This window comes from Macaca thibetana, chromosome 18 (assembly GCF_024542745.1).
Source record: "Macaca thibetana thibetana isolate TM-01 chromosome 18, ASM2454274v1, whole genome shotgun sequence".
Taxonomy (NCBI): Eukaryota; Metazoa; Chordata; class Mammalia; order Primates; family Cercopithecidae; genus Macaca; species Macaca thibetana.
This window is the reverse complement of record NC_065595.1, coordinates 32,542,324-32,566,612: the sequence shown is the minus strand read 5'-3', so window position 1 is coordinate 32,566,612 and position 24,289 is coordinate 32,542,324. Positions and strand designations below refer to the sequence as shown.

At 46.0% G+C, this 24,289-nt stretch overlaps 2 protein-coding genes across 8 annotated transcripts in view; both read right to left on the bottom strand.

The window, feature by feature from the left end:
- ZBTB7C (zinc finger and BTB domain containing 7C) overlaps positions 1 to 24,289 on the bottom strand; it is a 310,798-nt gene that overhangs the window by 69,856 nt on the left and 216,653 nt on the right. The gene's annotated exons all lie outside the window — the stretch shown is intronic.
- The window catches only part of IER3IP1 (immediate early response 3 interacting protein 1), a 1,095,035-nt gene that overhangs the window by 957,931 nt on the left and 112,815 nt on the right, over positions 1 to 24,289 (bottom strand). The gene's annotated exons all lie outside the window — the stretch shown is intronic.

Here is a 24,289-nt window from a genome sequence, read left to right as displayed (position 1 = left end):
TGTTGGGTCTAAGTCATTTTCCCCTCCTAGATTGCAAGTCCTGAAAGGGAAGTCTGAGTTTTTAAAATTTCTCTGTCTTTGCTCCTGGCACCACCATCACCACTATTGCTACTGCTATTATTCCTATGGCCACTGCATCAAGGCATGGTGGCAAATATATGGAATAATTAGAAAGGAGACTCCTTTCAGAGGGTGTGTCCAGCCCTTGATGATCTTCTTTTCCTGAAAACTGTTTCCTCTCTTCTCACATAGGGTTCCCCTAGTTATAAAGGAACCCCACTCACTGAACATAGTTGATTGGATCAGTGGTAGGTAACTGACTTAAGCTAGGCTAGCTGAGACCTTCTCTACATGTGACTGATGGCCATATGAATATGGATCTTGTGTGACCATCTTCTATCCTGTGCAAGGAAAATCAAAGACAGCTTGTGTGTAGATAGGAAGTGAGTAATCAGTTGTATAGAGAGAACTCAAGATGAGAAAGCATATGGTCCCAGCAGGAAAGACAACTTTTATTATTGTTGTTGTTATTATTATTGAGACAGAGTCTTGCTCTGTCTCCCAGGCTGGAGTGTGGTGGCGTGATCTCAGTTCACTGCAACCTCTGCCTCCTGGGTTCAAGGCATTCTCCTGCTTCAGCCTCCTGAGTAGCTGGGATTACAGGCGTGTGCCACCATGCCCAGCTAATTTTTGTATTTTTAATAGAGATGGGGTTTCACCACGTTGGCCAGGCTGGTCTCGAACTCCTGACCTCCTGGCCTCCCAAAGTGCTGGGATTACAGGCGTGAGCTACAGTACCCAGCCTGGATAGACAATCACTGAGGACCTAATTGGTTGCTCATAGCTTTCCCGACTCCAGTCTCTCACAAGGTCTGGCTGTAGCATATTTTCTGCTGTAAAGACCTGTAACAAACCTTTGTATCCTTACAATAAATGGTATTTTCGGCTTAAGCTACCTTGAGTTGGCTGTCTTTACTTACAAGCATCTTTTTTTTTTTTTACTTACAAAAGCGTCTTCACTAATACAATACCTGTGTTACCACTGGGCCTCTCTCAGCAGGCATCACTAATCAATCACAGCAGTCTTTCTGCTAAGACTCTGAATCCATCACCTGGCAGTAACTACCAATTGAGCCAAGTTAGCAGACAAACTAAAAATCTATTGGCAAAAACAAACAAACAAAACCCCCACAAACTATTGCCTAGCCTAACATCTGTGATGGGTGAGAGTTCAAAAGAGTACAATAAGGAGAACATGACAGGGAGTCATTCACTCTGACGGGGCCTTCTGAACATGGACTTGAACAATGAGTGGATTTCCCCAGGCAGAGATGTACAGGACGCACTCCAGGTGTGAGGGAGACGCCAGCAGCTTCTATAGGCCAGGTCACTGTATAGGGATGGATCCAGCATTCTAAATGTCTTCCTAATCACATTTTACCCAGCTGACTCTGGGTCTCAGAGACCTTTCTCAGTGCCGTTGTTTAAGATGCTCTAGAGGGGATACTAAACAAAGCCAAAAGTTGGCCGTAGCTAGAGCTAGGATGGATGTTCTTCCTCTGCCTCCCAGCTCCCTGTGTGACTTGGGGAAACAGCCAAGTGACTCAGATGGTCTCAGTTTCCAGGACTGGCTTTGTCACCAGTGCACCCTGTCTAGTGAATGTTATTGTGCTTTGGTTTCCTCGAATCCATTCTACCCGCCTAATTTCCTTCTGGGGATTCCCTGCTCCCATCCTGGTTCCTGTGGTATGGGAAGGATTTCATATCTGGTTCCCGGGATGAAGCCTGTGAATGGGCATAAACCAACCAATGAGTTCCATTCTCTGGTTACAGGAATTGGTTCAGGGATGGACATGTGACATAGGACAGCCAATCAGGCTCAGGCACAGCTAATCCTAAGGTTTGACCTTATATAACCAGCAAGAGATGTTCTCTTTTTCCTGCGGCACTGAAATTGGAGAGGCCATGAGGCTGTTCCTGTTGCTACCATCTTGCCACTTTGTAGATCGGTAAATGAAGCCAATCAATGTGGAGAGCAAAGCCAGGAGACAAAAACACCCGAGTCCTGAGTTTGCTGAGGAAGGCAGTGGTGCCTGAGTCTGACCCTATCCACTGATCATTACATTAAGTAGCCAATACACATTCTATTTTGCTTAAACCAGTTGACACGGGTTGATTCTCATTTGCATCCCCCAAATTCTAAGTATTACACTATTACTGCCTCAGCTGCCTTATTAATAAAATAGGATTCACAATAGTTGTCCTTTGCAAAGAACTGTTGCCAGGAATAAGTGAATGCCTATAAAATGCTTTATTAATCGCGAGGCAGACCCTAGGGGTAAATAACACCACTCTGATAAATGGTTTTAGGAAGGGGCATCGGTGTTCCGAAAGAAAAGAAACTGTGATGCATGTTGTCTCATCTTTCACACAATTTGTCCTAGCACAATGTCTGGCACAGAAAAGATGCTTAGTATATAACAGGCAAGTGCTGAAAGTGACTGAAACAGCACACTTCCAATAGCTTACCACTGACTCTGCGGGCTTTCCCCAATCTCTAGCTAGCATTTAAGTGGACTTCCACTCTCACCTTGGCTTTAAATTCTGCAACCACCCAGCACCCCCTCCCTCATGCATACCTTTGGAACCTCCAGGCCTACCTGCTCTACCAGGGACGTGGGAGAGGTTACTGGGAGAGGGACTGGGAAAGTTTGGTACTTAAGTGTGACTCCTGACAACAAACTGGCAGGGTGCAGCCCCCACCAATCGCTCCTGCTGGCTGGGGTGGGCAGTGGAGGTCAGGCGGCCCCAGCTGGTTCTCAATTGGCCCCTCAGACAAGGAGGTGGGTTATCACCCATCCATCCCCAGGCAGCTGGCAGCCTTTCCCCAACCACCAGGACAGGTACAGAGGCTCTGTTAATGGCCTCAGTTGTCCAAATACCATTTATCACTTAAGACAAACCTAATAAAAGGCTCAAAGTGCCTCCTCCAGACGTATTTCTGAACACAGTTCCCTTTTAAATTAGTTGTGTCTCCTTTAACCTGCTGGGCTGCAGCCTTAACAGCGACCTCCTTAGCAGCCCCAGCCCAGAGCCACTCCTGGACTGGGGCACCCACACCCCCATTTCTCTGGCAGCAGCAGATGACTGGGTTGTGCTTTCCTTCACTCTTCTCTGTCAATGCCCCCTCTCCTGGACATTTGGTTTGGGGGAGTTGGATGCATTCTCCCAGGTTGTTCTCATCAAGTGCTCCCTTTTCTACTTTCCTGTATCGTCAGCAGATTAGAATTGGAAATAATTTAGTGGAAGCAGATGATTCTACAGTTCAGCCTGCGTGCTTGACAATTAACTAAATAAACTGCTTGAGGTCACTTGGAGTAACGATTCACAGACTTGCCTGTGACAGGCAAAAGTTAAGCCCCTCAGTGAGCAGGACCTCCCCACGGGGTGAGGAGGAGGCTGGTTCTGCCGGAGGAAAATTCTAGGCATCTTATTATTCTCCCGCTCCCTTTCCAGTTCTGACCTTAAGAGTACTCTTAACCTTCCTCCTCCAGCTTGCTAATGGGGAAATAAATCTTGGGAGAGTATCTTAAATTCTTTTTTATCACAGACTGTATCGCCGAGATAATAAGACCAGCCTTCAGAGTAACCATTAAGCCACAAAAGGTGTGGTCATCATTTATGATTTTTTTAGCCTTAATTGCTAGACAGACACTTTAAGTGGGAAGTCTGTCTAATGAGCCCAGTCATTAAAACATCAAAAACTGTTATCCGGGGTTTCTATTTTAGTTAGACATTACATTATTTTAATAAGGGGGCCGCATTTCTTGTCACAGGGTTTGGTAATGGAGGCTGAAGCAACCCCCTGGGGAATGGGGGAGGGGGAGGCAGGCTTGCCTTTGGAAAACAAGGTCGCAAATCAAGCCCGAGCTGGGAAGGGGGATGCAGATGAGCCTGTCTGGGAACCTAAGAGGGAGGAGGGCCCTGCCTGTAGGGGCGGTAGGGGACTGGTGGGGGGCTGGAAACCCTGTGCCCTAGCGGGAACCGGGGAAAGCAAGTTGTAGGCTGTTCTGGGCTCCTCGTGCATCACTGCACAGTTTTCTGATCTGCCGCCACACTACTGGGCACAGTAGCCTCGTCCTCAGCCCTCTCTGACTCCTCCTTGCTCCCTGGGGAAGGAGCCAGCCCACAGGCCCAGCCCAGTCCCTGGCCTCTCTGGAACCTTCCCCTCACCAGGCACCCAACTGTCTTCCTCCTTCCTCCCGCCTCCTACAAGCATTCTCAGAGCTGCCTGCCTGCGTGGCACCTGATTCCACCCTTGGTGTTCTCAGGCTGAAAGCTCAAGATTTTGCCAATCATTGTTTGCTCCTTTTTACTGATCCAGACTAGTACCATCCAAAAGAAATAGAATGTGAGCCACATGCATAATTGTAAATGTTCTAGCAGCCACACTTAATAGTAAAAGTAAACAGGTGAATTTAAACAACCTATATATTTAAATCAGTATTCCAAAATATTATCATCTCAATATGTAATCAACATTTTAAAAACAGTGAGACATTTGACATTGGTTTTTTCACACCACATCTTATAGCTCATCTTGATTGAGACTGGCCATGTTTCCATGCTCAGTGAGGCTTTGATTTTCTAAGCAGCTGTTATAAAATACTCATACTGTGCCAGGCACTGTTCCAAGCAGTTTAGATACAGTTTTCATATAACACTCACAGCATCCTCATCAAGTACATACTATTATGCTTAGTTTACAGATGAGGAAACTGAGGCAAAGGTTAAGTAACTTGTTTGAAGTTGCAGAGCTTGTGTTACCACCCAGAATGGGCACCATGTAGGTATGGACTCAGCATTATATTGGAGGTCTAACCTTCTGGTCTCTCATTCATTCTAAATTCAGTGTGCCCTACATGACTTGGCAAATGTAAATGAGCTGACAAGACTCCCACCAGACCAGGGTGGCTGGTTCACTCTCTCTGCATGACTGACATCTCTGGCCATGGAAATCCCAGGTAACCAAGCTCGCCTGTCTAATACCAAGAGATCCTTCTTAAATAGGTAGACATGCCAACATGTAGTCTTTATTTTGAAAAAAGAAAAAATGATCAAGAGGTTAGTCTTTAAAAATTAGGTTTTAAAAACAAACTGCTAAAGAAAAGCTTCTCACACTGACAGCTTCTGACATTGAGGCACTGAAGGAGGTCATCCTAAAATTGGCTGCTATTTCTAAAAAAGCATAGGTAGCAACAGGAATTGGTCATCATCACAGTTACTGTCATGCCATCATCAAAATGCCAGGCAGCAATAGTACAGGCACAACCACTCTAGCCTGGGAGATGCTCAGTAAATACTGGCTGAAAGAATTAGCTAACCTAAGGGCAGGGTACAGTGGCTTGCACCTGTAGTTCCAGAACTTTGGGAGGCCAAAGTGACAGGATCGCTTAAGGCCAAGAGTTTGAGACCAGCCTGGGCAACATAGCTCTAGACCTTCGTATCTATAAAAAATTAAAAAAATAGCCTAGTGTGGTAGTGAACACCTGTAGTTCGAGCCACTCAAAAGGCTGAGGTGGGAAGATGACTTGAGCCCACAAGTTGGCGGTTGTAGTGAGCTGCAATTGCTCCATTGTACTCCAGGCTGGGTGACAGAGTGAAATCCTCCCAAAAAAAAAAAAAAAAAAAAAAAAAAAAAAAAAAAAAAAAAGAGAGAGAAGAAGTAACTAACCTAGTCTTCTTGGAGAAAGTAGACAGGGCATGCTGAACTATGGAAGAGTAATCCATGGTAACTATTTTACACCAGACAAAATGGAGAATGGTTATCAAAACCAGGAGATGCGATGAGGTTGCCCTAAGTAGACAAGAGGTTTACATCCAAGGAGAGCAATGGCTCAAGGTGGAGGATGAAGGCAGGAAGGGAATAAACGTGAGGGCCTGTGGCTACATTGCATTTATATCTCATACAGGTGTAGTCAACAACCATCACTAGATTTGCAAAAATACATAGAGAGGGGGCATGTAGAGAAGGGAAGCCAGCCTTTCAAAAGGGGAGCCCACATTCACAGCCCTGTTGTTTGGTTTTCAATTTTATCAGAATTCAATTCAACTGATGACATTTATAAAGAGGAGAGGCAGGAAAGGCAAATATAAGACAGGGAAGATGTGGATATATTATATATCATATATTTTATAATATATATTATATATAATGTATTATATAATATATATGATATATAATATATAAATATATAATATATAAATTATATATTTATATATTATATTTTATATTATCTATATATCTATCAATCTATCAATCTATCTATCTATCTATCTATCTACCTATCTATATCTATCTGAAAAAAGTAATGGGATGCTAGGGGGTCACAGACCAGCCCAAGACACGCAAAGGTCAGAAAAGCGCATTCCCAGTAAGAGAAATGAGAGGTCAGGTCTGGTCCCACCAGGAAGACAAAGATTCAGGGAAAAACAACAACCAAGGGCTCTGGCAAAGATAAAAGGATCACAGATTGTTGAGAAAAGAAGGCTGAGGGACAAGTTACTGCAGGATCCAGAAAATTCTAACCTAGAGTAGGACAAAGACGGCGGTGTAAGAGGGAGTTACACAACATGGGTTTGAATCCATCCCCAGCAACAAAAATTTCTTTACCTTTAAGAGACAAAGACAGCTACTTTGGCAACTTGGGAAAAACTGATAAAAATATATGTAAGGTAGAATTATCATATGACCTAGCAATTTCACTCCTAGGTACACACCCAAGAGAAATGAAAACACATATCCACGTAAAAACCTGTGCACAAATGTTTATAGCAGCATTCTTCATAAGAGCCCCAAAGTAGAAACAACTCAAATATCCATCAACTGGTGAATGGATAAACAAAATATAGTAGATCCATACAGTGTGATATTATTTGGCAGTAAGAAGGAATGAAGCACTGTTCCATGCTACAATCTGGAGGAACCCTGAAATCATTATGCTAAGTGAAAGAGGCCAGGCACCAAGGACCACATATTATATGATTCAACTTTTATGAAATATCCAGAACAGGCCAATCTATAGTTACATAAAGTAGATTAATGGTTGCCAGGGGTTGAGGGTCCAGATTAGAGGGAAATGGGGAAGTAACTGCTAATGGGTATGGGGCTTCTTCTCAAGGTGATGAATATGTCCTAAACATGGTTGTGGGGATGGTTGCAAACTCTGAATATACTAAAAACTTTGAATGGCACACTTTTAATGAGTGGGTTGCATGGTATGTGATATAGTTTGGATATCTGGCCCCTCCAAATCTCATGTGGAAATCTGATCCCCAATGTTGGAAGTGGGGCTTGGTATGAGACATTTGGGTTGGGGGACAGATCCCTCACGAATGGCTTAGTGCTGTCCTCTGGGTAATGACTGAGTTCTCACTCTATTAGTTTCCTCAAGATCTGACTGTAAAAAAGAGCCTGGCACCTTCCTCTCCTCTGTCTCTCTCCTGCTTCCTTCCTCTCATCATGTGATGCCAGCTCCCCTTCCTCTTCCACCATGAGTGGAAGTTTCCTGAGACTCTCCCCAGAAGCAGATGATGGCACCATGCTCCTTGCACAGCTTGTAGAACTCTGAGCTAAATCAACCTCTTTTCTTTATAAATTATCTAGCTTCAGGTATTCCTTTATAGCAATGCAAATGGACTAAGACATTCTGTGAATTATATCTCAGTAAAGATGTATGTATGTATGTATGTATGTATATATGTATGTATGTATCCATCCATCCATCCATCCATCCATCCATCCATCCATCCATCCATCCATCCATCCATCCATCCCAGCCAGTGCCTGGCATGTAAAAGGCATATACAAGGCATTTGGGAATTGTTAGCTGTAATAGAAGATGCTGTTCTCTTTCTTTTTCTTTGCTATGAGGATGCACAAGAAGCAAGCAACAGGGGGACCCAAATGCCCTCCTAAGCCAGACTTTCCCATCAGGTAGCAAGTTCCAGGTTTCACTGGGTAGTCCATCCCCCAAGCAGGACATGTGGGGGTACAAAGAATAGGGAGTCAAGCCAGCAGTGTGTGGGGCCATTGTGTAGTGCCTCCCAGTCCCTGGGCAGCCGAGTCCTGAAGCGCCAGGTAGCTGGGTGTGGATCTTATATCAGAAGGGCCCACGCCCAGCCGTTTCAGGATAATGTCGCACTGACCTCTGCTAAAGGCAAACTCCCACAGTGCTCACTATTGGAAACATACTGATCTCTGCCTCTGTGGTTCTGCAGGGGATGTCTTTCAACAGGATAGCTGCCACCACAGGGTTAAACCTTGTCCAGAGTGTCTGCAAAGGGCATATGCTCCAGTCCTTTCATTTCTGTCCTCTCCTCAGAAGACAAGCCACCCCATGACCCCCAATTCTGCCAAATGTGAGAAGGGTCAGGAATAGGATTTAGAATATGGGCGACCTTGGTTTCCGTGCCCACTGCAGACCTTCAAGTAGCAAAGTGATTTCAGGCTCGTGGGAAGGCAGAGCTAAGTGTCATTCCTCTTCGTGCCTGGTATACTTTGACTGAATTGAATCAGACTCTCTGAACCTCATTTACAATGCCAGGAGCTTGGCAAAGGATCTCAATGCTTCTCAACAGAGGCACTATTGCATCTCAGGGACAATAATCTTGGGGCATATGGGATCATACCAGGCCTTGTAGGACATTTATCATCCATGGCCCTGACACGATTAATACCAGCAGTGCCTCCCAGTGGTGGGACAATTCCAAACGTGCCCCCTATTCAACATACTTCCCAAATGCCCCAGGAGGGGGTACTGCTCCAGGGAGTGAGGTGCATGGCATTGCCCCTGGTGATCTCAGAGGTTTCTTCTAGTCCTGATCAGTGGTGTGCTGGTAAAAACCCAACAACTAAGTCTAAAAAGAAAAAAAAGGTAGGTGGGTGCAGGGAGGGGTGCGGAGAGAGGAAAAGCCCTGCCTGGTGTGTAGAACATGCTAAATTCCATGGTGTAAATACTCCCGCTTCATAAAACTCAAATTTAACAACTTGCTATTGCTATTGCACTTGCAAGCTGATATGACCTGGCCCCAGCATACCATGGCCTGACATCTTGCGTCTCAATACACAACTCCAAATGCTAGTTTTAAAAGGTGCACTGCATTAAGAATACCATCAGACTAGTCTTTCTATGGTCTCATGTTTTAGAACCAAATAATGCTACTACTACTAAAAATCCTGATAACACGTCCTATGACCTGAACCAGGCTACAGAGAAATGGGAAACATTCCACTGAATGGCAATCCTAATGTGTTAATGCCAGGCAGGCAGAATGCAGACTGCAGGAAGCTGCCTGCTCCCCAAACTCCACCCTGGCCTTGCTGGCTGTCCCCGTGCCATACTGGGAGGGGTTGAACAATTCTAGCTTCAGCTCTTCCCTGCTAGCATTCTCCTTCCTTCTGCATGAACCCCTTCCTCTTCCCAGTATCTCATCTTCAGCAAGCCCCTGACAAGCTCCTTCAGCTCCAGTGGTACAGACTTAATGTTTGCCTCCTCCTAGGGGAACGTGCATTTCCAAAAGTGGCCAAAAAAAAAAAAAAAAAAAAAAAAAGGAAGAGGGCACAATATTTAACTGAAAAAGTCCAAGACACGTGCACAGGCTGGGGGCAGCTGTAAAACAAAACGAAGGACCCGAACCCTATTATAATGAATAAGAGTTAGTAGAGAAGATGGTACAAGCCAAAAAAAAAAAAAAAAAAAAAAAAAAAAAAAACCCAAAAAAGGGAGAAGTGTATTTAAAACTATTCCCCATGTTATGGGTGGAGAGTCAGGGGAGGGGCAGGAAGTAACTTGAGGGGTGCTGTATTTGTTCACTATCTAATTGTTGTAATGGTTTTATGAGTATCTACAAGTGTCAAAACCTATCAAACTATACTCTAAATATGGGAGATTTATTCTACATCAGTCATACCTCAATAAAGCTGCTAAAAAAATATCCCCCAGGCAAACTGTGAACATGGGTATTTGGCTCAATTCAGAGAGAGCCACCAGCTTGCAATAAAACTATCCTAGCACTGGGAAGAACCAGGGAAGAAGCGGCGTCTGCAGCAGGGTGGGGAATCGGGTGGGAGATGGGACCTCTTTGGCTTCCCATCTGCAAACTGCAGGGAAGGGGCTGGGAGAGGGGGAAAGGAGGTTCTACACACCAGGCTCAGCAAGCTCAGGCTGCCCGGAATTGTCTTTTTGCAAGGATGAAGGTGATATAATTGGAATCAGAGCCTCAGCTGAACCAGGAAACGAGTGGAGGTTTAAATATCAGAATGCAAAGTTTACCAAAGGGATAGGAGAGAGGGAGGGAAGGAGGGAGGAGAGGAGAAAGGAAGGTGGAAAATGTGGGGAGGGGCATTGGAGAGAAGGGCGGAACCGTCAGGAGAGGGAGGAAGGGAGGTAGGGAGGAGGATTGAGAAGGAGGGGAGAAGGTGGAGGAGGGATTAGGAAGGTTCAGGAGGAAGCGAGGAGGGCAGCAAGGGTAGGGGAAGATTGAGGAGGAGTGAGGAGGGATGGCAGGAGGGTGAATGGCAATGGGAGAAGGGATTAAAAAGCAGGGTCCAAAAGAAGGCGGGAGAGTAGAGGTGGGAGAAGGGCCCAGGAGGAAGAAAAAGGGAAGAAGAGGAAGATGAGAGGGAGGAGGGCTGGGACGAGCCGGGGGACAGGCACTGACACAGCACTTCCAGGCACACAGCGGGCTGGAGAGAAGATTCCTGGAGGTCACTGACATCTCCAGGCAGCCTGGAGGGAAAAGGAACCTAGAGATGTTTCTGTTGATAAAAAAAGTAGAGATAAGAAGGCTTGCATGGAGGCCAGAGGTGGCCTTTAGGAGGAGAACCCGGTGGTGGGCGGGGCAGGGCTGCCTTCCTTGCAGCCCACTCTGGTGCTCCCAGACAACACATGGGAACCTCCCTGGACAGCGTGCCCTTCCCCGCTGTGGCCTCAAATAACAATCTGGGGTCACCCCTGGAGCTCAGGCACGAGCTTGGCTCAAGTGCTGAGATGGCACCTAGGAGAACTCCACAGGTGCCCAGTGAAGTGAGGGCAGGTTACCTGGAACCAGTGCTATCTGGAGAGTAGCTGCAGAGCCATGATTTCCTTAGCCCCTTATCCTTCCTTGCTCTCAAAAGAAGCCAGGGGTTCCCAAGGATTGATTTTATGCCCAGCCAAATGACACCCCTTCTTTCTCCCCTCATGAAGATAAAATCTTCCCCCAAATATCTGTCAGAGCATGTGAAATTCCATTAGAAAGTCATTCCTTTGCATGGCATCTGAGGCTGGTCTCCCAGGAGAACCAGGAGGAGATTCAGGCAGCTGGAAGGACCTCACGGCTGGTCTATTCTAATGATCCTATTTTACAGGTGAGGAAACTGAGACTCACGGATGGGACAGGACTTGCCCACAGTGAGTCTGTAAGCACTGGGCTAGACCTCGGGTTCCCGGGCTCCTTGCCTGGTGCCCTCTCTTCTCTATACCAGGGTCGACCAAGCATGAGCTTCGGCAAGTTAAATGAACCTGTGGTGAGGGCAGGGAGGTGAGTGGGAGGATCAGCAGTGACCACAGGCAGGAAGCACTCCAGAGGGCTCAGAACCAACCCCCAGACAAACACCCTGGGGAAACAGAGGCTTCCCTGCCCCCACCTTGTTTTCGAGATAGGGCCTCACTCTGTTGCCCAGGCTGGAGTGCAGTGGCACAATCGTAGCTCACTGCAGCCTCTAAACTCCTGGGCTCAAGTGATCCTCCTACCGCAGCCTCCCAGGTAGTTAGGACTACAGGCATGTACCATCATGCCCAGCTAATTTTCTTATTTTTTGTATTCTTGTAGAGACAGGGTCTTGCTTTGTTGCCCAGGCTGATCTCTTGGCTTCAAGCAATCCTCCCACCTCAGCCTCTCAAAGTGTTGGAATTATAGGCATGAGCCATTCTGCTCGGCTGGCACTGTTTTTCTAAGCCATGTTTATCCAGCCCTTACTGTGTGGGCAGGGCCTTCTGGGGCTTGGGGCTTAGGACCCCCACCTCTTCTGTCCTATTCCAGGCCTTGTACCAGCTTTTATCTTCTCAATGATTGGGAACTTGCTCCTTTATGTGGAATCTGTGCATTAGTAAAGTTGTTAAATGTCCTTGAAACTGTGTGAAAAAGTGGGCAGAGTGGAGCACCTTGCGGGTAGGGAAACGGGGCTCTGAGCTATGAACAAAGCCCTGGCAGGAGACATTTTTCAGAGGATACTAAAGCAGGGAGACTTCCTGGAGGAGGAGAGCTTTGAGAAGGAAGAGAGAAGCAAGACCACACAGCTCCCAGTTGTGGGGTGAGGGTGGGGTAGCAGTCCCTAGCAATGGCCTTGGGGTGCTGCTAAGAACCCAGGTTGGTGGTGGCTGTCACAGGCCTAATGAGGCCCAAGGGAGAACACATCAAAGGGAAGCACTGCAAGCACTGCAGCCTCTGAGTAGAAAGACCCCCATCCAGGCCAGCCCTGCCCCTGCCCTCAGGTTCCCAATTTTCAATACCTGGAGTTTGTGCCTCTCTAGAGCCCTTTCCCTTTCTAGAACTGGAAAGATCTAGACACGACACATGACTTCGGCCCTTTCCCTTTCAGATCTTTCTAGAACTGGAAAGATGCAGACATGACCCGACTTTTTCCCTTAAAAATAGTGCTTATGGATGGTTTCTAACTTGAAAATGCTTATGAAGATGAGCAGAAAAGTAAGATAGAAAATTTGTGAACAGTATTATCATGAAGGTGTTGCAACAACCACACACACACATACCAGTGCCTGTGTGGTAAGACAAGGGGGAGGAAAGACAGCCGAGTGACAAAGGAGGGGGCTGAGGCAGGGCCTGCAGAGGAGGGAGGGGCAAGGGCCGTGGAGGTCCATTTCCTGTATGCCCAGTGAAGAGCATACACTACAAAAGGTATTTATTAAAAAGGGAAAACAAATGCTCTATTTTCAAAGAAGACAAAAAGTGCCTTCTTGTGCAGACATGGTGTTAACAAGTGCACCACTGCAGCCACCCTCCCCACAAACACTTCTCTCTCGCACTCCCAGGCGCAGAAAGCCTGGTTTCTTCCCATTTCCTGCACGTTCCATGGGCCTGACTAGCAGCAAAGGTGGTCTGAGACTGAGGCATAGAGAGGTGGAGTGACTTAACCACAGGACATAGGCAGGTAGGGAGTGGTAGAGACCCAGGATCCTTAAATTCAGCTCGGCATTCTTTCCTACTCTGAATGTGCTTTATTGAATTTATGGTGGTGATGATTATGACCATTGTCATCACCCATTGTGCCCAGACAAGGCACAGTATTGTCTTTTCACAGATGGAACAATCATTTTGTGTATTTTCTAGTCTTTGGGCCCCACCACAGTCCATACCACACCAATCCGAGGGTGGCACACCCTCAGTAAGGACGCCGTGCCACTCCCTGACCACATCTGTGTTTGTCATCCATACTCTGGCCCTGCCCTACCCCCTCACTTGGTTCAAAGAGCCGCACTCTAAAAGCCCCTTCTTCCCGGGCACCTCTTAGCCAGCCTGCTCTGCATTCTTAAGAGGCATGATCTTTAGGGAGCTAATTACCTAATTAGTGCATCTAGAGGAAAGCTTAAGTTACGAGGCTGATAATAAGGCAAAAACCATGAAACAATTGTGCGAGGCGGTTCCTTGCTGTCAGGCTCATTGTTGGCGTCAAATTATTAATTATGATTCTTAATCACTCCTTTTCCCATCAGGACCCCTGAGATTTAATTTGCTTCATCATTTGGCCTTCCTAGAATACATGGTTATGAATGTTGCTTCTCCAGGGCGATGGGGAGAACTGCTATATCTCGTCAAGCAGCCCTTCCTTCTGCCCAGACCTGAGGGCACCAGCAGCCGCTGCCTGGTGTGGAGACTGGGTCCACCTGCACCAGCTGGCCCTGTCATGGGAGGGGTGCTTGAATAGAAGGGCCCCAGGAGGGGGTCCAGGATGGGACAGTGACTGGAACCACGTTCTTAGGGGAGGGCATGGTCTAGCTATGAGCAACCTGAAGGGGCTGTCAGGTGGAAGAGAAATCAGGCTTCTTCCTTTGCTCCAGTGGACAGTGTTACGATCAATGAGTAGGTCGTGTGGAAGTTCGATCTAGGCTTCATACGATAACTCTCTACAGAGCCAGGCCAAGGACAGACTGGACTGTGTGGGGAGCAAACCAGCCTCCAGTTGCTGGGCGCATTCTGGCAGCTGCTGGGTCACCAAGCATTGCGTTGAGAGAAGACTCTTCCCAATTGGTGCCCTGATCCGAAATTGATGGTAGGTTTCTGGGTCTGTGTCACCTCCACCTCCCCACCCCGTCCTCACGCATGCCCCTTGTCCTCAGCCCCTCTCACAGGCCCTAGAATGGGGGCTCCAGCAACATTTGTTGATTTGAGTCGGAATAAAAAACAAGCCCAAATTCAATAAGAAAAGGAATGCTTGGATTAGGGGAATGTCAGCAGGGACTTTGTTCTTATGCTTTAATTTTTTCCAAGGAGTGCAGTGAATTCATGTAAGGTTTATGAAGTGAACAATGAATTTCAAAATTAAAAAGTCAGTGATGAAACTTTAAGAGACTCCCCCCATTTCCTCAATATTTGGTAACCCAAGGTGAGCTACTCCCCAGGACTGTTCTGAACCCATCACAATTGTCCAGGGGAGGGAGGCAGAGGAGAGAAGACGGGAGCCCTGGCTGGGGTTGGCAGGAAGGAGGTGTGGGACGCATGCTCTGTTTTCACCTGGGATGGAAGAGATGTGATGAGGGGCCCAGGGGCAGCTTTGCCAAGTCAGTGGCCTGGGACTGGGGTTTTCGTGTGGACAGGTACCTGCGCTCACTCATTATTAAAGACCAACCTTCTCAAAACAAAAACCAAAACATCTGTGTATCTTATATTAAACTAAGGCATAGCCAGTGAGCAAAAAAAGAGAGAAAACACAAACACACTTTTTGGCAGGCAAGTTAGCAATTTTGGACCCTAAAATTATTATGTATGTTCTCTTTCAGCCAGCAATTCTACTTCTCATTGTTTATCCTAATAAATAGTTAAGTATGTGCAATGGTTTGTTAAATAATATTAAACTCAGTATCATTATATTGTGGAAATGACTTTAAATGTCCAACAAAAAAGGATACTAGTTAAATAAAGTAGGAGATTGTACATTTATACTATGAAATGACTTGTGGCCATTACAAAAATATAGATAAGTATTTTACTAACATGGAAATATGCTATGTTGTGATGTGTACAAATAGTTGTACAGAATGATCCCAATTTGTTTAATAAAATATATGTTCATAGAAAAATGTGTGGAGTAATATATACAGCAACAAAACTTAGTGGGAGAATTCCAGTTTAATTTTTTTCTCATTTGTATTTTTTTCTGCCTTCTCTCCCTCCCTCCCACCCATCCTTCCTTCTTTTCTCTTTTTAATGAACATGATTTACTTCTACGATTTTTTTTTTTTTGAGGTGGAGTCTCGCTCTGTCGCCCAGGATAGAGTGCAGTGGCGTGATCTTGGCTCACTGCAACCCCTGCCTCCCAGGTTCAAGTGATTCTCCTGCCTCAGCCTCCTGAGTAGCTGGGACTACAGGTGCTGCCACCATGCCCAACTGATTTTTGTATTTTTAGTAGAGATGGGGTTTCATCATGTTGGCCAGGCTAGTCTTGAACCCCTGACCTCCCGCCTTGGCCTCCCAAAGTGCTGGGATTACAGGTGTGAGCCACCATGCCCAGTCTACTTTTACCATTTTTAAAAAGTTTAAAATTATGTGTGCTTTTTCCATCATAGACAGTTGAGAAAAAATGTTTACAAAGTATATGTGTGGTAAATCCATGGGCTGTGTTTCTATATACTGAGAGGACAGGTGAAGAAAATACTAAGACTACCTAACAGAGGATTGAGGATCGCATTCCAAGTAGTGGGATTACTTCCCCCTCTTCTTGTTTAAATTTTTCTTTATAAAATGAGTATTTTAGTGATAAAGGGTTTAAATTCAATAATTGTGTGGTCTCTCAAATGCTTAGTGGTTAAAGTAGATTTAGTGCATCAGAGAAAAATAACACAAGGTTGCCTGTGTAGACAACACCAGGCCCAACACATATGGTGTGGAGAACCCAACTTTGATTACGTATCACAGGAAAATCCGCCCACACAAGACTGGTAAGTTGATGGGGTGATATTTCTTGAGGAATCTTTGAGGATGTCCTTCCTGTTGTCACACAAATGGGCATTTTGTTGTGGACAGAAGCAGGACAAAGGGGAAAGTCCCTGAACCTGCTGGCCAGTAGATTCTTCCATTACACCAACTAACTGCAGTAATCCCTTCTAAGTCTGTTATCTCATCTGCTAAATGGAGATAATATCTTACCCTGGTCTGTCTTTCTTGTATGGTTATAGATGTACATGAACAAGTGAAACTACCCCAATCACAAGGAAAAACCATCATGGTTAGTTACTGGGAAAGACAAAAAAAGAGAAAAGGAAGATAAACTCAAAAAAGGATAATTGGAGCTAAATTGGTTTTAAACCAGGCTGGGCTGGAGGCCCTTCCCTGGAACTCCCTCTATTAAAAGGGCTGGCAAGAGGCAGGGGGCACGATGTGCCCTGGCTGGCCCAGGCCACTCACCCTCATCTGGGGCTACCTCCTGGCCTACGGTGTGGCCATTTTCATTCCACTCCAAGTCCAGGGGAAAGCCAAGAAAATCCACAGGTCTTGTATTTCTTCCAGCGTCTTAGGAATGAAACATGCAAACGATGAACTCATTTTATCCTCAAACCAAGCCCTCAACACAGATTCCATCTCAAGGAGCTTTCTGGCTGATGGCAGAGTCAGGAGAGTCCCAGCTATCATCAGTGACAACAACCCTGCTTGCTGTCTGTGCGAGGCGTACACCTGTCCCACCATCGGCAGGGCGCACTCCAGGAAGCAGGCTACACGCTAGGGCACATGGTGGCTGTGAAAACACCGCTGCACCAGGGGCCTGGGGCCTGCTGTAAAATGCTGGCCAAATCCCCATTCACTCTGGGGTCTCCATCTACTTGTCTGAAATAGGAGGGTGGTCGTGTCCCATGAAAGGCCTTTTCACTTTTGAGGTCCTGGGAGCCACTGGTGCTCTACAGGCAGTACTTCTGCCCTCCACAGTGGTCATTTCATGGGGGGTTTGGACTCCATTTACAGATGGCCACAAGTACAAGGCAGGCATGGAACTCAAGAAAATACCCACCACTATAGGTGAGGATGTGGGGACACTGGGAACTGATGGATGGGTGGGAGAGTGAAAATGGCTAACACCCTTGGGAACGCAATGTGGCATTATTTTATGAAGTTGAACACATACACACCCTCTGACCCAGCAATCCCACTCTCGGACATGAGCTCTAGGAGACACGTAAAATAATGTTTTCAGCCAGGCATGGTGGCTCACACCTGTAATCCCAGCACTTTGGGAGGCTGAGGTGGGTGGATCATTTGAGGTCAGGAGTTTGAGACCAACCTGGCCAACATGGTGAGACCCATCTCTACTAAAAATACAAAAATTAGCTGGACATGGTAGCATATGCCTGTAATTCCAGCTACTCGGGAGGCTGAGGCAGGAGAATTGCTTGAACCCAGGAGGTGCAAGTTGCAGTGAGCCAAGATCATACCCCTGCACTCCAGCCTGGGCAACAGAGAAAAACTCTGTCTTAAAAAAAAAAAATTCTCAGAAGCAGAAAAAAAGAAAATGTGTGAAGAAAACATGCAAACATCTCCAATGTTACTGACCAAAAAAATGGATAAGTACATCATGGTATATTCATTGGGATCATGGACTACTATTCAATGGTGAAAGGAATGAACTACAGCCACCTGCTTTGACGTGGATGAATCGTAGAAACCTAACATTGAGGGAGAAAAACAAGCTGCAGAAGAATGAACCCAGTTTGACTTCATTTATGTAAAGTTCAAGCACTGTCAAAACGACTAACAATTTTTTCTGGTTTTTTTTTTTTTGGGGAAAATATGTATATAACATAAAATTTGCCATTTTAACCATATTTAAATATATAATTCTGTGGCATTAATTAAATCCACAATGTTGTGCAATCATTACCATGATCTATTTCTAAAACTTTTTCATCACCCCAAACAGAAACTATTCATTAAGCAATAATTCCCCCATTTCCCTTTCCATCCAGCCCCTGGGTAACCTCTAACCTACTTTGTCTCTATGAATTTGCTTATTGTAGATATTTCATATAAATAGAATCATACAATATTTGTTCTTTTGTGACTGGCTTCTTTCACTTACTACAGGGTTTTCAAGGTTGTTCCATGTTAAGCATACATTAGAACTTCATTCCTTTTGTGAGTGACTGTTATACACACACACACACACACACACACACACACACACACCCCTGCATCTTGCTTATTGGTTCATCTGTTACTGGACACTCAAGTTGTTTCTACCTTTCGGCTATTGGGAATAATGCTGCGATAAACATTCGTATACAAGTATGTTTGAATGCCCGTTTTCAATCCTTTGGGGGTATATATCTAGGAGTGAAATATACATAGGGGTGGAATTGCTGGGTCACATGGCAATTCTGTGTTTTACTTTCTGGGGAACCATAACAGATTTTATTCCTACATAAGTGGTAAGACCATCAGGAAAAAGTCAAGGAATCTGCCCACATAATTCAGGATAGTGATAGCTCTGGAAGAAAGGGCGGGGCATACGGTGAAGGAGGGAGACAAAGGAGCTTGAAGTACTTTGAGTCACCATTTAGCATTTTTGGTTCTATTTCTTAAACTGAGAGAGGGGTTCACAGGGGTTTATGTTATTATCCTTCACACCTATATATACATGTGACAGATACTCTTTTGCATGTATCAAGTGCTATGTTAAAAAAAAAAAAAAGAAAACATAAGAAAAGGAAAGTTAATCCATTCCTCTACGCAGTCCCCCACCCCCAAGGACAGTGGCACAAATGCTCCCTGGTGCCCTATGTCCCTGCCAGTGGGAGACTCCTCACTGTGCTGAAGGCGAGGCTTGAGCCCAGATGCGCTGTGCATGTCCCAGGCTGCCTCTCCGCTGGTCTGCAAGTTTCTTGGGATGGCAATGAAATGTAACTTATCTTTCGACTCCAGTCACTAATACAGTCCCTGGTAAATAGTGCCGGCTTCATGCGTGCTTGCTCAATGAATAGATGAATGTATCAATATTAATCAGCAGCCTCTTTCCAGGACCTACCAGTGATGGCATTTGGACAGCCATCCCATGCATCCACACCAAATGCTGAAGGCCACCTTCTCTCTCCAGTCCTCAGGGCAGTCTCTGCTGAGCTTGCTTTCTGTCACTGCCATCTCTAGTCTCGAAGCCAATTGCACAGGGGTCTACCAGGTGCTGGCTTTCCTACCGCTATCCTGGTCTGCTTGCCCCCTTCTTCCGCACCCACGGCTCTCTTATATTCCTGCCAACTGCTTGGGGGGCCTCCTCAGCTCTGCTGGCTGTCCTGGCCACTGCTTGCCTGGCCCTGGGCCCTCTCTGTCATTCCTCATGTATTGCTGTTGAAATCCTCCAAGGCCCAGTTCAGGGCAGACCTCTCTAGGAGGCCCTTCCTGGTTAACCCCACCAGAAGGCTTGAGACCAAATGGAGAAAGCACAGGGCCTGCATCAGGCAGGCCAACTAGTTCTCCTGTCATTCTATGAGTATAGGTCTGCCCTGTGCATAAGGGCACCATATTCCTTAAGGGCAGGGGCTCTATGTTATAATTCTTTCCTAGCTCCCACGGCACCTGAGCATCTAAAGGGAAAGCTATGATCTGAGAATGGACTTCATTTTTACCTCTCTGGAGGTTCCAGCAATGCGGCTGGGCTGGGCGTGGTTAGAACTGTGAATATTGGCACCTGCTGCCCACCCCCAACCATCCCCAGGGACCCAACAACCAAAGAAACCACACATATTTTCAAGCAAAACTGGATATACCAGAACATACCAGTCCCTCCGTGGACAAAGCAAGGCTTCTGTTCTTTATCAACCATGTGTCTTTCCTATCATTATCTGAAATTTAGATGCCTCAAAATGAAAAGAGTGTTTTGGAGGCAGGATAGACTAGAATCTACAGCCAAGGTGGGCAGATGGGGGTTAATGGAGAGGCGTGAATAAATGCTGAGCTGAGGGACAAGTGGAAGTCTTGGATGGCTCAGGAGGTTCACTTAATCTCACTGTCTCAGTTCCTGCCATAGTGAGAGGCAGCCTGGCATAGAGGTTAGAGCATGGGTGTCAGAGAGAGACCATGGGTTGAAGTACTAGCTCAATCACTTTCCTGCTATGTGACCTTACGCAGGTTACTCGACCTCTCCCGCCTCCTTTTTTCATCTATAGAATGGGAATAATAAACAGCCCTTCACTGGATGGTTGTAAGGGTTCAATAAGTTAACATCAGTGAAGCACTTAAAACAGGGCCTGGAGCATCCTATGCCCTGTACAGTAGCTCTTCTTACCATACAAAAAATCACGCGTTCCATCTCACAGAACATTGCTCTGGGATGAGCCTCTATGGTGTCTAATGAGCTACTCAAGCAGAACGAATCTTTAGTAAAACATACCAAACAGCTCCCCAGAAAGACAGCACCAATTTCTATTCCTTCTGCAAGAGATGGGTGGGCATATCCACTTCACTGTACCTTTACTTGTCAGCCCTGGCTATTCTAATTTTTTTACAAAGCTTCGTGAAATTGATGAGTTTAAAAAAAAGGCATCTTGGAGCTTTTAACTTCAGTATTTTCATTAATAATGATGATCAATCTTCTCTTCTTCTTCTTTTCACTGAGGCAGAGTCTCACTCTGTTGCTTGAGCTGGAATGCAATGGCATGATCTTGACTCACTGCAATCTCCACCTCCCCGGTTCAAGCGATTCCCCTGCCTCAGCCTCCCAAGTAGCTGGGACTACAGGCGCACACCATGATGCCTGGCTAATTTTTGTATTTTTAGCAGAGAGGAGGTTTTGCCACATCGGCCAGGCTGGTCTCAAACTCCTGACCTCAACCGATCCACCTGCCTCAGCCTCCCAAAGTGCTGGGATTACAGGCATGAACCACCGCCCCTAGCCTGATCAACCTTTTCTTATATGTGAACTGATCATTTGCCATAGGTAATCCTGTATTCCTAAGCTGTCATTTTCTTTTCCTCTTTTGTGCCACTGAGATGTATGCCTTTCTTTTAAGGATATGAAAGCTCTTTTTATAGGGTTAATATATTAACTTTTTGGCCGTATGTGTTATAAATACATACATATATTTTAAAACTTTAATAGTAAAAAGTTCATTAAGAAACCCGAAATATTTAGTCTTTGACTTATTCTTCCTCTTTCTTATCCTAAGAAAACAATCAGCGTTCCTGAGCCAGAATATTCACTCTAGTGCCATTTATATTAGGGGAAATAGAAAATTACCCAAATATATAGCTAATGTAGTACATTAGTGTGAGTGAACAGTATGCAACCTAAATTAAAATGAGGCTTTCTATGAATGATTAGGAAATGCTCAGATAAAATGCTAAGTGATAAAAGCAGTATAACGTCCAGAATAACCTCAATTTTATGAAGTGAAGAAAATTATACATATTTTTTGCAAGGCTGCAAAGCTACATCGAAACATTAACAATATCAGTTGGAGTTCTTTCTTTCTTTTCTGTCTTTCTGCCTGATGTGGATTCCTAAGGAGCTTATTCTGAGTGGTAGAATTACTGATGCTTTAATCCCCTTTCACTTTTCTGATTTTTCTAAATTTTCTTTAATAAATTATTTTATAACTAAAAAAAATTTATCAATCTCAAACTTCAGTGTTCATCAGAATCACCTGCATGGCTTGTTAAAACAAAGATCACTGTGTCCCATCCCCAGGGTTTCTGATTCAGTAGGTTCACGGTGGGTCCCAAGACTCTGCATTTCCAGCGAATTCCCAGATGATGATGATGCTGTTGGTTCAGGGGACACACTTTTGAGAACCATGACTCTACACTAAAGGGTATTACTTCTTCCATTACTTTGTTCGCATCTAGGTTGATGAGATGAAAAACAATGGTAACTGATCTTCTTAATCTTTGAAGACTGATAAATTGTTTCTACCAGGTGAGAAGGAGCCAGAACATCAAGCCCTCTGCAGGTGCAAGCCCAGTGCAAGCGCAAGCCCAGTGCAAGCGCAAGCCCAAGCCCAGGGCAGACACAAGCCCAAGCCCAGGGCAGGCGAGTCTTTGTTCCTACTGCCAGCCCCATGCTCATGGAAGACCTGCGTTCCACACATTCCTTCCCTGAAACCATCCGGCACCTCCCTTTCCTTCTCATTTTCCAACCAAGTGCACTTGGGGGAATGGGGGCATTTCTCATATGTATTCTCATTCAAAATGTATATCTACTTTTTGTCTTTTTAAAATATTATTATTAATTGAAGACTATATGTCTACATTTTGAATCATAGTTCATGTGTAACAGACAGGTCCTCCTGGCCCAACCAGGAACTCCTGGTGGGCCCAGACAGCTTGCTTAGGTCCATCCTGGGTGCCTGGCAAATGTGGTTTGGTTTCCTTGGGTCTCCCTTGAGCTCCAGGACTGTGATAGGCCTGGCAGACACTTTGGTGAGGACATACCAACATAAATAACAATCTCATTGATGGCAATGAGCCCTCCAGAGAAAATGAAACAGGAATGAAATTGAAAGTGGCTTGGGGTCAGGTACTTCAATAGCGGGGGTTGACAGAAGGCACTTTGAGTCTGGAGTGTGTTGGTTGGCATGAGGTGAAGGGACAAGCTGGACAGACTATGGAGTGTCCTTTAGGCTGGTGTTTCTCGAACTGTCATGCACACACAACCCCAGGGATTTTGATTCAGTCGGTCTAGGGGTGGGGTCTGAGATGCTACATTTCCAGGTGGAGAGCAAGATGCTGCTCCCTAGGGACAGCCCTCTGACTAGCAAGACCCTGGGCCACAGTAAGGAATTTGAAACCCAATCTAATTACAATGGGGAACCATTGAGGAGTTGGAAGCAGCAGAATGACAGATCCTACTTGTTTTAAAAGATGACTCTGAGGGAGAAAGTGTGTGGGAAGGCTCTCAGCAGAAGCAGGGTGACAGGAGATGTGGTGGGAGCTGAGGGCACTGGACCTCAGAGGCAGCCGTGGAGGCAAAAGAAGTGGTCAGGTAATGGCTGGGCGTGGTGGCTCATGCTTGTAATCCCAGCACTTTGGGAGGCTGACGCGGGCAGGTCACTTGAGGTCAGGAGTTTGAGACCAGCCTAGCCCACATGGCAAACCAACAATGGGCAAACCCATCTCTACCAACAACTCAAAAATTGGGCATGGTGGTGGGGGCCTGTAGTCCCAGCTGAGGCAGGAGTATCACTTGAACCTGGGAGGCAGAGGTTGCAGTGAGCCGAGATGGTGCCACAGCAGGTCAGGGATGTGTGTAGGAACTAGTGCTGGCAGGACAGGAATGTGTCTAGGAACTAGTGGACACTGGGGGAGGAGGGAAAGTGGGAAGCAAAGAGACTCTAAGCTGTCGCCCAGCAGGTAGGTCTGCACAATCCCATTGACTTGGAGACTAAATGAAGCGGCTCCTTTGGCATCATTCACACAATCAGACCTCCAAGCCTTGCCTGCCTTGCCTGCAGAGGGGTGCCGGGAAGGAGCAAGGTCAGTTTGCACACTTACATCCTTGGAACACCAGCCCTGAAGGGAAGAAGCATGGCCACAGAAGGCCGACAGATTTTGGGAGGTGCCAAAAGAGTAAGTGGGTGCCTCAGGAGTCTCTGCCAGGACTCCAGGCGGGCACAGCCCCCTAGAGCTGCCCCTGGTCTTGGGGAAGGCTCTGTGCTCCCTGCAGAGCCATGCCCATGAGCACTGTTCTTCCCAGTCTTCTACTCAGTTGAAAGAAAGCTGTCCCTCGAAGACAGAGATCCAGGCCATCAGCAGGCCATAACCCAGGAACTGTGGGTGAGGGAGGAAGAGGAGGTAGAATACCCATCTGGTGGCAAAACCATTGCATAAGCAACTGTCAGGCACCATGTGACTGTGTCTCACAGTTAGCCTGTGTCCCTCCACTGTCATCAGAGCCCAGGGACAGGATGCTGTCCCAGCTGCTCTTGTGTGTCTCGAAACTTCTACAACTCTTTTCAAGTGGCTTAATACTCTTTTTTTTATTAAAATGCACTTACTGTACCAAAATATTAAAGGGAAATTGAAGCGATGCACA